Here is a 13,624-nt window from a genome sequence, read left to right on the forward strand (position 1 = left end):
CTGGGTGTTTCACCCAAACCCAAACTAGCGTGGGCAGAAAACATTTCATCTTTGGCAGAAATGATGCCATTTAGTGTGCTGTTGAGTCAAATGCGCAAAAAATGAGCTATTTTGAAAGCTTAAAAATTGTTTGTATGTATGCGTGCAGACATCTCTTTCTGTTTTCTTTTCTCATTTCATTTGGGATTGTGCAAAAAAAAAGTCCATACTACGTCAATGGGAATCGGACCAAGGCCGGCTGGAATGCAAAGCTTATTTACACGACCAAGCTATGCGAATGGCTAATGATGCTTAAGAAGTTGCTCAGCAAATACGTGACAATATTGCACCTGATTATAAAATGAAGTTGAGAAGTGTTTTCTGAGAGTAGAAAAGGAACGCATGAAGGAGAACAATATCTATCTCGGTCTGGGCCGTGTATGTTGCAAAGCATGCGGAAAGCTTATTTGTCTTTTGTTTCACTCGCTCGTATTAATCTTATATTGCTGTACCATGTATATTATACAAATGCTTACCAGTATTTGTGAGTCATGACATTTTATGTTATGTTATGTCTCATTTAATGTCATAAATTGGGATGACAAAACATGAGCTAAAAATCAATTTTGGGTTTAGCGACGGTAATGACACTGAAATTTAATAAAAAATATATATTTAGCAACCTTGCGAACAATAAACTTATTAGATTCGTTATTAGAATTTTTACTAATACACTCAAGTCAGTTTATTGAAACCTAATGCTTACCTTGGCTGTCGACAAGGAACTTCGAATGGTCCAGCGATGGGCTCTTCGGGTGTGTGTACTTATATAGCTTCCAGTGGCAATTTCTGCAAATGTTGGAAATGCTGTCATCTAATTTCACTTTTTTCTTCACTGCATGACCTTGAAGAGCATGAGTAAATTCGCTGATGAACATCTTTTTAAACCACAAACCACACCACGAACACTTGAATTTCATCTTTTATAGAATACTGGCTGTACAGGATATGTTTAGATGAACAGAGCGTGTGGGTCTGAGGACAGTAATTGGAGGCAGAAGAGAATTGAACTACAACTTGATAAAAGTTTAAAACCTCTTGGCTTCAGCTGCGTGTTTTAGTTTGAGAAAAACAACTTTTTATACTGCGGTCGGTATTTCGAGTGACTTTTGTTCCTCATTTCTCCGGTCTTTATACAATTTTAATTCCTACTCACTAGACGTCCTTAATCTCTACCGATACCTATGGCTATTCCTATTTTCTACCCATTGAGCTACCTGCGCAAAAAAAAACATTTTAACTCTGAAAAATCATGACTCAAAAACTAAAAAAACGCCTCTCTGATTTTTGGATATGTTATGTGAAAAAAACCCAGCTTTCAAGAAAAAATATAAAAATATAGCGCCCTTGGTCCCGAAACCATGTAAGCTATAAATAATGAATACAATGAATAATTACGAAATAATTACGGTAAACTTTTTGAAAAATCATAACTTAAAAACACAAAAAACGCCTCTCTGGTTTCGAGATATGTTATGTAAAAAATTGTCAGCTTTCCATAAAAAATATAAAATAATATAGCGCCTTTGTTCCAGAGGCCATGAAAACCATAAAAAACAAATACAATTATTATTATTATTTTTAAAAAAGATTGGCTTTAATTTGATATGTCGATCATTTAAATCGGCTCAGTGGTTCAAAAGTTATGAATTTTTGAAAAAAGGCATTTTTGAAAAAAGTGGAAAAAAATTATTTTTCGGAGCACCCTAAAATGGAAATGGTCACCATAACAAAAAAATACGAAAAAATATGGGTCTAATAGTTTGCGACAAAGAACTAAATTTCCACTTTCCACAAAAATCTGAGAACCACTATATCGGTTTGACATGGAATGGTTGTATTTGTGATTTTTTCCAAAACTTTAACAGTGTTGCGCTGTACAAAAAATATTTATTCCCAAATTTGTGTTTTTTTAGAATTTTATGACTGAGTACTGGTTTAATCTATATTCAACCCCTTAACGACCAAGCTGAAAAAAATATTTTTTAACGAAAGACATTGGTGTAATTTTTATTATGTTATGGGCGTTACAGGAACCCCAATCTTTAGTAATATTTTTTTCCGTTCTTCAGTGTTACGGTAAATGACAAAAAATCGTCAAACAAAAGCATTGGCCAAACCCTACATTTTTCATCCTGTAGAAGGTTCAACATTCACAAAAGAAATGGTGTAGAGAAGTTTACAATTTTTTGCATTTTCTTGGGCTTTATTTTTGTTAGGTTATGTACTTTCCGCACATAGTTGCTCTAAACCAAATTGATGGCCCAATAAAGTTATACAAAATATAAAGAAATTCATAGTAAGTGGTAGCTGAGAAACTAAACTATCATTTGATGCCAACCATGTGGTTGCTGTTGAATTCATCAAAATTGGAGAAGTGCTAATCAACCAGGCCATGTTGTATCGAGCGAAAAAGGCAGTAATCGGACGGAGCAATGTCTGGAGAATACGGTCTTCCCATTTCAGCGTTTCCAAGTATGTTTTGACCGGTATCGCGACATGCGTCCTTTGCTCGTATTAGGGCCGTTCTTCCTTCAGTGCACAGCGTGCATGTGTTTGATCGTATCAATGGTCGTCGGTAGAGGTCCCCCGTAATGGTTTCATTCGGTTTTAGCAGCTCATAGTACACCACACCCAGCTGGTCCCACCAAATAGACAGCATATCCTTCTGGGCGTGAATATTCCGCGCGGCCGTCGATGTTGATGCATGGCCGTGGTATCCATACATTGCCCGACGTTCAGGATAGGCGTAATGTACCTACTTTTCATCGCCAGTAACGATTCGATGCAAAAACCCCTTTTTTTATGCCGTTGGAGCAGTTGTTCGCACGTGAAAAAACGGCGTTCGACGTCTTGTGGCTTCAATTCATATATGATATGGTTTGCTGAGCTACTCCACGTGTATCTGCAAGTTCTTGTTGCGTTTGTGACGGATCTTGATCGAGTAAAGCCTCCAATTCTTCATCTCCGAACTTTTTTTGGCGGTCCGGAACGTTCTTCGTTTTCCAAGTCAAAATTACCACTTTTAAACCGTGCAAACCACGTCTGACACGTTCGCTCAGTTGAAGCATGGTCACCATAAACCTCCACCAAAATGCGATGACTTTTCGCAGCTTTTTTTTCTTCATATTGAAGTAATGAAGTAACACTCCCCACAAAAACACTCTCGTTGGTACGAAATTCGACATATTCGAAGTGGCAAAAAACTATGTTGTGTACGCTTCAACTTTTTGACACATACTGAAAAAAAGCGCAATGACAGTAGCTTTCCAACGAATGTCTGGAAATTTGATTCACTGTAATAATAATCAAGTCACGCCATCTGTTGTAAAACCGAGGAAACTTACCGGTACACCTAATATATTCACCTGTTCCTGTTTGAAAAAGTGCTCCCAAACATTATCACCAGAGCTATGGAAAATAATGTATAGGGTATCAAATTAGAAAATTAGGTAATTAGCATAGAAGCTGAAATTTTCGCCCACACGTGATTTCTTCAAATTTCGAACTCAACAGAATAGAACAAAGTTATTGCATGTTGGAATTGTTCTATGGAACAACTTTATAAAAATAACATTTTCGAACAATCCATCCGAACTTTTGGTCTATTGAAATCGCTTCTCGCCGACCCTGTATGAAAAACATGTGCCGAGAATGAGCGCATCACGCGGTTCGTCCAACAAACTTGCCAATAAAATTCGACAAAAAATTGTCGCCGGTGTGAGAGACAAGCACAGTGTATGTTCCTAAATGCAATACCACGTTGAGGATGAATATGTGCGTGATTATTCCTTCGAGCCGGAGATCATCCTGAGACGCAAGGATTCTCTCACTACCCAGCGGGAAAATTACCATCACAGGAAACGACTGAAACGGCGAAAGCAGTTCAAACAGCGACAAATCGTGTTTTTGACCCAATCCCAAGACCTGGATGTTGGTGGTCCCTCACAAAGTAGCGCCGAGGCGTCGAGTTGTTCACCGGGGCTGGACGTTTCGCCCACAAATGTAGATTCCGCTGACGATTTGGACTCGGATGACAGAGAGGAAATCCAGCGGAGTCCCATCGACGTTCAGATAGAAGAGTTTTACTGCGTAAGTTTGTAATCGCGGGCTGCTTTCTTGTTCTGAGTTTGGAGTTTCGTTTGGGTTATCGCCACTAAAATAATCAGCCTGAATTACAGCGTTGAGTATTGCTTCCGTTGTTTTTCTGACGTTCTTGTTTGCTTTCAGTTTTTGATGTGAGCGCGCCCACATATAAACGACCCGACTTATCCGTTTACCCGAACAATTGAATTGCCGCCAGAATTTTCACGCTTTCTCCCGCCTAATCTACTTTTAGCCACCGACGGCCACGCAGACCCAACACAAGACGTCGGATAGAATGAACATGTGTGTGACTGGGTTAGGTTAGTACGAATGGACACTTGTCTGGTTCCTTGCCTTCTTCCTACACCACTTTGGCGAAAGTTGCCTGCTCGAGAGAGTAAGCGCGCACCCAGTGGCCGCTTTTTGTGATCGTGTGATTATTTATATTCTCATGTTGCGTATTACAGACCATAACACTGACAATGGGACTTGTCGCTCAAGACCACTGGGTGAAGGTTACAAGTATTGGCGGAAAATTTCCTGGTTCGCGTGTTTGATGTTTGTTTGTGTCGTGTTGAAATTCAGTTAATGTAGCAAAGATTAGTATGTAGTCAGCGATCCCAGTAAATCCCAATTTGTTCAATATTCATGACAACGAGTGATTTCATCCGTCCTATCCCTATCCAGGCATGATTCACAAGATTTTTTTTTATCAAAAATTGAAACGAGCATAGTCGTTTCAAATAGAGTTTAAGTAGATTTGACGCCTAGTAGTAGACAACCTATTGGAATCAGACTTAAGTAATAAATCGATGTAGATTCCATATTCAATAAATAACGCGACGGGAATTAAGTCACAAACAATATTCGTGAAACCGGAAGCAGTAAGGAAAAAGGACAGAAAAAAGTATTCTAGAATATTCGATAGGTTTCGAATTCACGAAACAAAACCGACTCGATCTTTTCCTTCTGAGCCACCGAGCGAATCAGTTGATTCTTAGAGTGTTAAATTTCAATAGTTGTTTTGGTGAGATAATATTTAGTCAAGTAAAGTTTTGTGATTTAATTAGAAATTCCTATTCCAGAAATTTTCGGAGTTTTTTTTAATATTAAAAAAATCGTGAGTTTGTGTGGAATCAAAAAAAACAATAGAAGTGAGTCGTTTATTGAATTAGACAATAAGTTTTTTGTGTAACTTTAATTTTATTTGTGAATAGGATTATTGTAGAACAATTCTACAAGGAATACGGTTGCAGCAGTTTTTGCGCACCAAGTGAACGGAGGTAAATTTAAAACTAAAAATAAAATATGTATTTTCGGTAGAAGACAGGGCATTAATGACACCATTAATTTATGTAGCCTTGTGGCTCCGCGTCCGGAGTACATTCAATCCATCCTTGTGAATTGGTGCGTCGGTAGAATCCCCCGGAGTGGCTTATCGCCTCGTAGTTGCGTACTACTATAGGCCATTCTGGAGTGCGTTGGTCATCGGTGAGGAAGCTCGGTCCCACGGCTGCCGTACGCTACAAGCGACAACACTCCACCGTGGTTTTCCTCAGTCAAGGGAAAAGACTGCCAACGCCAGCGAGATTCCCGAAAACTCACGTCGGTGAACAGAACGGTGTGCGAGCGCATCAGCAAACATCAGGCTGCTCCATCGTTCCATCACCGGTGCTGCAACGTCATCGTTCGATTCGTGAGTACCCTGAAACAAAAGTGTGCGCACACAAACCCCTCCCAAGTAGGGAAAACCATTATAGAGATAGGATATACACATAGAGTAAGGTTAAGAGTGACGTCATCGTTAGGAGTTAGGTTTAATTTGGAAAACAATAGACGATTGAAAGAAGGAAAGTTTCTGGATTAGTTTTTTTGACGTGGGACTACGTCTAACCGGAATATATGGAGGGTAAAATGAAAACCTAAACACAGAACATGCAAGAAAAAATGAAAGATTTCGAATGCTTATAGCTCGAACATTTCGTACTGGATAGGAGAGATGTTTGCATCACTTGATAGGGAATATTTCTACGCATCTATCGCAACTAACAAAATGTTGTTTTTCATTAGATAAACAATTTTTTTTTTAATTCGTTTATTTTTACAGGCTCAGTTACTTAAGTTTAAAGGAGCCGAATTCTTAAATATAATTTTAAAACTATATATATAAACAATTTTCTTACATCTATGGTTAGTAAGGTGGAAAACCGATTACTCGCGGCGTACTCGAGTTTAGGAGGGTGACATATTTTTAGGAGAAGGATGGGATATAAGGAAATTGTAACAATGTTGATGAACACTCAATTTATAAATCTATTCGTGTATCTATAGTGTATTTACATTTCAACTTATTCTACTATTTATAGCAAGGGGACGAATTACCCGCAAAGGAAGGAAAGGAGGGTATAAGGATGTAGGGGCAATCACATACGAAGATCTATAGCTTTAAGGAAAACATATATATGGGACATGTAATCAAGGTCTAACCGAGCCAACACATCTCTCACCGGCACATTGGGCTGTCTTCCTCGGGCCCGAAGGGAGTTTTTTAAATTCGATCTGGCGACCAGATACACCTCGCACGACCAAACAATGTGCTCGATGTCGTGATAACCTTGGCCACAAACGCAGAGATTGCTGCTGGCAAGATCGAAACGGAAGAGTAGTGCATCTAACGAACAGTGATTGGACATGAGTCGGGAGAAGGTGCGAATAAAGTCCCGACTCAAGTCCAGACTTTTGAACCACGGTTTGAGGCTAACCTTAGGGATAATCGAGTGAAACCACCGGCCCAATTCATCTTCATTCCACTTGCGTTGCCAGTTAGCGATGGTATTTTTGCGGACTAAAGAATAAAATTCATTGAAGGCGATTTGACGCTGATAAATATCGCCTTCAATTGCACCTACCTTTGCTAATGAGTCAGCCCTCTCATTACCCGGAATGGAGCAATGTGAAGGGACCCAGATAAAGGTAATGACATAACAGCGTCTGGATAAAGCACTCAAAATTTCTCGTATTCTCTCAAGGAAGTACGGCGAGTGCTTTTCCGGCCTCACTGAACGGATAGCTTCGACAGAGCTAAGACTATCCGTTACAATGTAATAGTGTTCAACAGGTCGTGAGGCGACGCTGTCCAGCGCCCAATGAATTGCTGCCAATTCAGCAATATACACTGAGCAAGGATTCTGAAGACTGTGTGAGGTGCTAAAAAATTCGTTGAACACTCCAAATCCTGTGGACTCGTTTATAGTGGACCCATCAGTAAAGTACATATTATCACAATTGATACCCCCATACTTTTCATCGAAGATCGTTGGAGCGATCCTCGATCGTTGGTAATCTGAATATCCATGGATATCTTGCTTCATGGACAGATCAAAATGCACAGAGGAATTGATGTAGTCAGGGAAACAAACACGGTTGGGAATATACGAAGAAGGATCAACCTGCATGGAGATGAATTCATGATATGAACTCATGAATCCGGAGTGAAAATTTAGCTCGATCAGCTGCTCAAAATTTCCGATCACCAATGGGTTCATGACCTTACACCGGATGAAGAACCGAAGAGATAATAAATTGAAGCGATCTTTTAGTGGGAGTAGGCCTGCCAAAACCTCGAGACTCATGGTATGCGTTGAGGGCATACATCCCAACGCGATACGGAGACAAAGATACTGAATTCGCTCGAGTTTAATGAGGTGTGTTTTGGCAGCTGATTGAAAACAGAAACTGCCATACTCCATCACTGAGAGAATAGTTGTTCGATACAACATTATAAGATCTTCTGGGTGGGCTCCCCACCAGGTGCCGGTAATTGTACGGAGAAAGTTTATTCTTTGTTGGCATTTTTTACTCACATACCTAATATGGACCCCCCAAGTACATTTGGAGTCGAACCAGACCCCAAGATACTCGAATGACATGAATGCATGAGTGATCGGTTTACCCAAAAGTTGAAGCTTTGGTTTTGCTGGTTTATGCTTCCTAGAAAAAACCACCATCTCTGTTTTCTCCGTGGAGAATTCGATCCCTAGCCCAATGGCCCAGGTTGAAAAATTGTTCAAAGTATCTTGTAAGGGTCCTTGCAGGTCGGATTCGTTTGGTCCTACGACAGACACCACTCCATCATCTGCAAGTTGTCTTAGGCTGCAATTTTGTGTAAGGCAATTGTCGATGTCGCTTACATAGAAGTTGTACAAAAGGGGGCTTAAACATGAGCCCTGGGGGAGGCCCATGTAAGAGACCCGACTTACTGCCAAATCTCCGTGAGAAAAGTTCAAATGTTTCTCACAAAGCAAGTTATATAACATATTATTCAATAGAGGCGGCAGACTCCGAGAGTGTAATTTGTCCGACAAAACCTCTATAGAAACAGAATCGAAGGCCCCCTTTATGTCCAAGAATACTGAAGCCATTTGTTTTTTTTCGGCGTAAGCCATTTGAATTTCTGAAGAAAGCAACGCAAGACAATCATTCGTCCCCTTGCCCCTGCGGAACCCATATTGTGTATATGAGAGTAGGCCATTCGTTTCAACCCATCGATCAAGGCGAAACAAGATCATTTTCTCCAACAATTTCCGTATACAAGACAGCATTGCTATTGGGCGGTACGAATTGAAGTCGGACGCGGGTTTTCCGGGTTTTCCGGGTTTTTGAATAGTAATAACTCGTACTTGTCTCCAATCATCTGGAACAATATTATGCTCCAGAAACCGATTGAATAAATTCAACAAGCGATGTTTCGCCACATCAGGGAGGTTTTTCAGCAAGTTGAACTTAATTCTATCCGATCCCGGAGCAGAATTGTTACATGAAAGGAGAGAAAGAGAGAATTCTACCATCGAAAACTCAGAATCAAGATCGCACCTACCTTGTGGTATATCTCGAATAATTTTTTGCACGGGAGCGGAATCGGGACAAACCTTCCGTGCAAAATTAAAAATCCATCGATGTGAATATTCTTCGCTTTCATTCGTTGAAGAGCGATTTCTCATGTTTCGAGCCACTTTCCATAGTTTTTTCATTGACGTTTCTCGTGACAAACCTCCCACGAAATTTCGCCAATAAGCACATATTTTCCCTTTGATCAAATTTTTGAACTGATTCTCAGGGGCTAAATACGTTTGAAAATTTTCAGGAGTTCCACATTTCCCAAAAGCTTTAAATGCATTCGATTTTTCTATATAAAGCTTGGAACATATGCTATCCCACCATAGATTGGGAGGCCTTCGACAAAAAGTGGAACCTGGGGTGGGCTTCGTTTGAGCGCGAACCGCGCTGTCATAGATCAAACGAGAAAGGAAGTTATACTCCTCCAATGGAGGTAAACCATCTCTGGAATTGATGGCTAGAGCAATCGCGTCCGCATATTTTTTCCAGTCAATGTGTCTTGTGAGGTCATATGCCATGTTTATAGATTCAGAAGAATTCGACCCAATGGTGATGGAAATTTTGATTGGCAAGTGATCACTACCGGTTGGGTCCTGGATTACATTCCACTTGCAATCTAACGATAGTGAATTCGAGCAAAGCGAGCACTTGGGTTAGCAGGAGGTTTAGGTACCCGTGTTGTTTCCCCAGTGTTCAAAACGGTCATATTGAAGCTGTTACAAAGGTCATATATCAACAATGAACGATTGTCGTCGTACTGTTCCCCTCAGGCAGTTCCGTGAAGGTTGAAGTCTCCCAAGATCAATCGTGGCTCAGGAAGGAGTGAGCACATGTCAACAAGTTGTTTGCGGCTAACCGCAGCTCTCGGAGGCCAATACAAGCTGACAATACAGAGGTCTTTGCCTCTGATGTTTGCATGACAAGCAACAGCTTCAATCCCTCCAATAGGTGGAAGGTCAATTCGAAAAAATGAGTGGCACTTGTTGATCCCCAATAGTACCCCTCCGTATCTGTCAACATGGTCCAAGCGTATAATATTAAAATCGTGGAAAGAAAAATTGTGTTGATATCAATACAATTATTGTGTTTACGTTTAATGGGTCTATAATGTAAGTTTTAGCAACTTTCACAATTGTATCGGGACACTGCCAGGGCTGCCTCTGCTGTCAAAAAAAGTAAACGGAAAAGTATTACATTCAATCGAAATTCCTCGGCCAACGAAGAGAAGGGTTGAAGCTTTCCAACGTGAATATGTGGAAAAAATACGATCAACGAAGGAAAATATTAAGGAATTATCAACTATAATCAACTGTTAGATGGTCTGCTTTGGCCTCCTCAAACACCTTGGTTTTTTGAATTTACTGATTACAATAAATTTAAATTTGTGACTTTCCGTGGCATTGCTACAAGGTAAGATCGCAATTCTTTCCTTGCTTTTTTCATGGCCTAGAACATTGTTTTGTTCTCAATGGCTAAAGTATAAGTGAAAATTCACACCCAAAAGAGCCTCAATTTGGTATGTGTTACAAATTTGCTCATGTTACGCTCGCGTATAATCAGAATTTTACTTCATATGCAAATACACCTTCTATATATATTTATATTTGCGATCCATTTTTTTTGCAAAGAAAACCAATGCATAAGGTTCAATTTGATATATCGATTATATGAATTGGTCCAGTAGTTCAAAAGTTATAAATTTTTGTGGTGAAAAAAATTGGAAAATTGTATTTTCGAACCATCAATTAACTTTGAAAAATCATATCTCAAAAACGAAAAGCCTATCTGAGATATGATATGTAAAAAATCCTCAGTTTTCCATAAAAAATATAAAACACTATAGCGCCCTCTAGTCCAAAGCCATGAAAACAATAAAAAACGACTACAATAATAGGAAATGTCATGCCCTCGACTGGCCCTTGGCAGCACCTTCTCAAATAGCAATGAATCGTTGTTTCAATATTTCAAGTATGCAAAGTTGTTTCAAAGACCCATGTGTTAATCATGGGTCGTTGAAACAACTTTGCATACTTGAAATATTGAAATGAGAATTAGACTACTTTTTTAAAAGGGCCAGAATATTTTTCTTGAATTTTTACAAAAAAAAATCTAACTCAAAAATTATAATACCTACGAAATTCTGGTCAAAGGATGAAATGTCGAAATTTGTTAAATTTTCATAAAAAATACCACAAATTTTTTGAAAAAAATTTCACTGGAAAAAAATTATTTAAAAGATTATAATTCATTTTTCTCAAAAACCAAAAAAAATATAAATAGCCCTTACAATTTCCAACAAGTCGTCCATACATTGCAATATGGTCACTTTTACAGGGAAAATGTTTTTCTTACAACAACTTTTTTATCCTTTTTTATTCCCTGTAAAAGTGCCCATCAGTCTTCAGAAAACAAACGCAGCGCTGCGCTTGAGTTTAATTTTCATCAGCGCGCGCTCAAAGAAAACTCGTATTCTCTCTTGGTGCGAAGAGCACAAAATTCATAAGCACGACAGCGCAAAATGTACCCGGCGCAGAACTCAGATACTAAACATTTCTTCTCACTGGTGTGATGCGCGTCTCATTCTATATATATACACACACACATCAAATTCTAGCGCCCGCTTTGTCTTCGTTCGTTCTAATCAAAGCACAAAAACAACAGCGCGCCCCCATTTGAACCGTATACGCTAGTGTGAAGAAAAATATCTCAACAGAGAGAGCAATCCAGATTCAAGCGCGCAGCACGGCGCGAATTTCAGCATAAAACTCAGCTTAAAACTGGGCTTGCGCCCACGGCGCTGACAACCAAACATTTCTTCTGTGTTTCGGAGCGTGCTCATTCGCCAGAGCGCATGTGTGCGCAAGGAGTGGGAGCTCAACTGGGTACAAAAATCTTGTTGCGTATCAGCACCGAGTTGCATTCTGTAGACTGGTGCCCATTTTCCGATGTATGCGTGACTTGTTGGAAATTGTATGGACTATTCATATCTATTTTATTAGAATTTAAAAAAAAATATGTTTTCGAGAAAAATTAATTTTAATAATCAAAATCTTTTTTTAAAAGATTAATTTTTTTCAAAAATTCGCTTGGTATTTTTTAATGAAAACATGAAACCCTACATTTCATTCTTTTGCTAACATTTTGTAGATCTATACTGCCGTTCTACGCATAGTTGTCCCTTGCTACTTTTTGACAATTTTCACTTTTCGTCATAAAACGATGTTTTTATGCATAATCTTTCGGAAAAACACAAAAAACCTTATTGTTTGTTCCCAGTATTTAAAAAAACAACATCAAGTTCAATTGTCCCATGTTGATATTCTAGGCATAACTGTCCCACTATGTATTTTTTGTAGATCAATAATAAATTAATCGATTCAAGTACAGGAATGTTATGTGCATTATTCATATAATAATATAAACTGCTAGGAGTGCTTTTGAAAGAAAAGGGTCATCCATAAACCACGTACACTTTCAGGAAAAGAGGAGATTTGGTCAAAGTGTACGATTTTTAACAAAATCCAGAAATGTATGCATCAAGAGAGAAGAAGATAAGGACTGAATTGACTGAAAATGAACTTACGTGGTTTATTACGTGGTTTAGCCCCCATTGGTATAATCTAATGGAAGTGTAATGTGTAAATTTGTAAATTGAATGTGAAGGCAGCATAATAAACATTGAAATATTTTGGTATAGTTTTTTTAATATTTTTATTTTTAGGAGATCTATCATTTCAAGCTCTATCACATGGTAAATAAAACGCTTTGTAAATGAAGAAGTATATAAGCATTAATTTGTTGGCATGTTCTCGAAAAAAAAACCTTCTTGGCTTCTGGAACAACTGGAAGTATTGCTGCCAATAACAATTTCTTCCGTTGCTTTTGAATTCCTCTCAGAGCTTTTTGCCACTTCATGCTGCCATCTAAGGAAAAGTGACCAGCTGCAAGCATCTTTTGCTGTTTCTTAGATAGCAAAACACAATAATTCAGTTGCTTGCTGTCAACAACATCAGAATAGCCGATATCATACCGACCTTTAGCAATTCTGACCCGTCTAATATTCTCAATCTATGGCCGCGGATTTAATTTATTGAGAGTGTATTGAATAACGGCAAATTCAGTTTTAAAAACATGTATGCTCTGCATGTCCATCACATTGACGCGCTTCTTGGCCCCTCCAACAGCCTTTTTGAAATCTTCGAAATCCACTACTCGGCAGTTTCAACAGCAGCATGAAAACTGTCAGCCGCCATGAACGTATGACCGGATTCGAAGTATTTCAATACAATCTCCTTAACGTCAACTTTATCGTCGTTCAATAGGAGAACAAGATGTAGGAAAAAGTTCCAGTACTGATACTAGGGATACTACATTACTATATACTACACCACGGTGCCAATTATGTTTACTTTTTTATGCTTTGACACTGCCGTTTTACGCATAGTTCTCAAATGTTACTTTTTGACAATTTTCACTTTTGCTCCATAGAAAAAAATATTTTTATGCATAATCTTTTTGAAAAATTCAAAAAACTTATTATTTGTTCCCAGTATTAAAAAAAAAACAAAATCAAGTTCAACTGTCCCATGTTGATATTCTACGC

The 13,624-nt window shown here is 38.7% G+C and overlaps 1 protein-coding gene across 19 annotated transcripts in view; it reads left to right on the forward strand.

Annotated features, from left to right (window-relative positions):
- LOC129764702 (chloride channel protein 2) overlaps positions 1–13,624 on the forward strand; it is a 151,566-nt gene that overhangs the window by 123,953 nt on the left and 13,989 nt on the right. The window contains exon 2 of one of the 19 annotated variants that reach the window (XR_008741245.1): positions 3,556–4,131. The exons of 16 other annotated variants lie outside the window; for them this stretch is intronic. The gene's annotated coding sequence lies outside the window, so the exon portion shown is untranslated. Of the gene's footprint in view, positions 1–1,770; positions 4,132–13,624 lie in introns of those variants that run through there. 2 more of the 19 variants (XR_008741233.1, XR_008741355.1) reach the window with 2 other exon arrangements.

The sequence above is a fragment of the Toxorhynchites rutilus genome, chromosome 1 (genome assembly GCF_029784135.1).
Source record: "Toxorhynchites rutilus septentrionalis strain SRP chromosome 1, ASM2978413v1, whole genome shotgun sequence".
In the NCBI taxonomy this organism is placed as follows: domain Eukaryota; kingdom Metazoa; phylum Arthropoda; class Insecta; order Diptera; family Culicidae; genus Toxorhynchites; species Toxorhynchites rutilus.